The sequence below is a fragment of the Castor canadensis genome, chromosome 9, assembly GCF_047511655.1.
Source record: "Castor canadensis chromosome 9, mCasCan1.hap1v2, whole genome shotgun sequence".
Lineage (NCBI taxonomy): Eukaryota > Metazoa > Chordata > Mammalia > Rodentia > Castoridae > Castor > Castor canadensis.
Genome location: NC_133394.1, coordinates 131,194,938 through 131,198,032, shown reverse-complemented (window position 1 = coordinate 131,198,032; position 3,095 = coordinate 131,194,938). Strand labels below are relative to the sequence as shown.

The following is a 3,095-nucleotide window of genomic DNA, read 5'->3' as shown; positions in this document are numbered from 1 at the left end:
TCTTTCATTTCATTCATTCAACAAAAAGATTTTAGCAATGTGGAAATAGCCAGATACTATACCATCTAATAAGAATTCAAAATTTTTAGAGCTCCAGTGGTGGCTCACGCCTGTAATCCTAGCTACTCAGGAAGCAGAGATCAGGAGGGTCGTGGTTCAAAGCCAGCCGTGGCAAATAGTTCGTGAGACTCTTATCTTGAAAAAACCCATCACACAAAAGAGCTGGTGGAGCGGCTCAAGGCGTAGACTCTGAATTCAAACACCAGTACCGCCAAAAAAAAGCAAAATTTTTAAACAGTATGGGCTTACATTAAAAAACACATATCAGATATTTAAAATTGATAAACTGCATTTTGTTTTTTATCTGTTATCAGGTCTTCTTTTGGAGATACTTGGAATTGTATTGTTAGCTTTCCAAACAATAAATTTCAATAACATTATGTTATAGATAACTATGATAAAGTTAAGCTCAAAATTTTGGCAATATGTTCATTTCAGGACTTTAAAAAATAGTTCTAGGTGACTCAAGCTGATGGCATACAGGTCGAAGACACTGCAGGACCCACAGCCTGGAGCATCCAAGCTGGTGAACAATAGCTCTTCAAGTCTGCAATTAAAAATGGCCTCCAATAAAACTGCTTTGCAAAAAAATGGGAAAGAAACAGAATGGAAAGAGTAAAAAGTTTGAAGAGTCAGAGCCTGAAGAATTTATGGTAGAAAAAGTACTAGACAAACAGGTTGTGAATGGGAAGGTGGAGTATTTCCTGAAGTGGAAGGGCTCTACAGATGCTTACAATACTTGGGAACCTGAAGAAAATTTAGGTTGTCCAGAGTTAATTGAAGCACTTCTTAATTCTCAAAAAGCTAGTAAAGAAAAGATGGTACAAAGAGCAAATCTTTATCTGACAATAATTCCGATGATAGCAAGTCGAAGAAGAATACAGATGCAGCTCACAAACCAAAAGTCTTTTCTAGAGGTCTTGATCCTGAACAAATAACTGGTGCCACAGACAGCAGTAGAAAATAGATATTTCTCATAAAATGAAAAGATTCAGATGAAGCCAACTTGGTGCTGGCAAAAGAGGCGAATATGAAGTGTCTTCAAATTGTAATTGTGTTTTATGAAGAGAAACTTGGCATTCTTGTTGAGAAGATGAAGCTCAGCAATTGTTTGCATTGTTATTTTATATATATTTATGCATACATATAAAATCTGAGTCTTGGTTTTTGAATTACTAGTGTGAAAAAGATAAGCACATTCTAACGAAAATCAAGTTTGATATGTTGGCTTTGAAAGTAGTACTGGGGGAGTTGTCGGGGATTTTTGTTTTTGTTTTTTGCATCAATAGCACTGGTTATTTTGAGCAGATAAAAGAAAAGCTTTCTGTATTTGCTTCCTTTATCAGAAAAGGCTATTTGATACCATATTTCCTCTGCATTTGAGAATAGCTTTAATGTTAAGGAAATTTTATAGTCATAAATCAGAACTTATCTTTTAACAGGCCATGTTAAACCTTTAACATGTCAAAGGACCATTCTGGGGTTTTTGTTGTATTGGCACATACATAAAATAATTAGATAGTTTTGGAGGGTCTTTTTAGGTTCTGGGGATTGAAAGCAGGGCCCTGAGTATGTAGGCAAGTGCTGTACCACTAGGTTTCAAAACCAGCTTTTGTTTTTTCCTGAGATAAGACAGGGTCTTACTGAACATCTTAGGCTGGACTTTAACTTGAAATCCTCCTGCCTCCACCGTCCTAGTGCTGAGATTACAAGTGTATATCTTCACATCTGGATTGTTTGGTTTTCTATAGACACATAAATGCAGTATTTTATTTGCAAAATTCATTATTATCAATACCAACAACTTCCCCAGCTAGATGAGGAAACTGAACAAAACTAAATGGACATTTAAAGGCTCCTATATTGAGCCATTCCTTTACAGAAAGTTGAAATCTATACTAAAAGGTCAGTTGTCATGGAATGTCTCATACTTGGCTCATGGAAATGTAATCTACTGGTTAGAAATATTGGCAATTCAGGACCTGCAGGCATAAATTAGTGAAAATTTTATAAATTATTGATCATCATGCTTTTTTTTCTTTCCCCAGACTCATTCCTTACTTGTAGGCTCAATCTTTGCAGTATTTGGGTGACTGGTTCTGCAGAATCCAGGAAAAGAGCTTTGTGGTAATTAGAATGTTATCCAACTGTATATTGTTTACTTTATTGTAAATAATGGTGAACAGTGGTCAGTAAATAGTTTTATATTCAAAAATTAATTCTATATGAGGGACAATACTTTCTTTCCTGAATGAATAAGTACTAAGCCTAACCTTTAATGAGTAGACAATTCAAGGTATTTATATGTTAGGGGGAAAACAATTATTTTGGAACTACAAAGTAGAATTTCACTGAAGAAAAATTATGCTGTTAATTGAATTCTACTCGGAGATAACAGAATTTGAAACAGAAACAATCTGAGAGGAGACAAGAGGAGACAATCAAGTCAAGGGCCTAGCTACCACTACAGTGTAACATTATTACTGGATTTCTTGTTGACCCTGTTCCAGTTGCCACCCTGGAACTCGAGTGCTGTTACTTTCCAAAGCATCTGGCTGTTCAACTTTTCCCTTCATGTCTGCCCTTACTTTCCATGATGTCCACTTGCATTTTTTCCCAATTATTGCCTGTTAATTTTGCTAAATTTAGTAGCATGTTTATTGTAATCAAAACAGCACAACCGAAGAATGAAAAACCCAGGAAATGTATTTTTGAATGTTATGCTCTTAAAATAGAATATATTGTTATAAATGTAACTTTTCCAAATAATTAACCTGTGGTGATGCTTGTATTGGTATTTTCTGTCAAAGGAAGAAAAGCTAGTTATGTGCAATACAAAGTTAGATTTCACTTGGAATCCCGAAAATTTAACATAATAGAGGCTTCTGGAACAAATTAATACAAGCTAGGTGAATCAAAAGAAACTTAATTTTCTGGATTCGGCCTACCAGCATGACCATTCCTCTCCAGAAGGGCTAAGCGTTAATCCTTAATCTTCTCAGTTCTGACTGACGGGTGTTTCTGGTCTTGTGGCC

General features: G+C 35.4%; 1 pseudogene; it reads left to right on the top strand.

Moving 5' to 3' along the window:
- The first annotated feature begins 619 nt into the window (after nucleotides 1–619).
- LOC109677999 (chromobox protein homolog 3-like) lies at nucleotides 620–998 on the top strand (annotated as a pseudogene).
- Nucleotides 999–3,095: the final 2,097 nt, after the last annotated feature.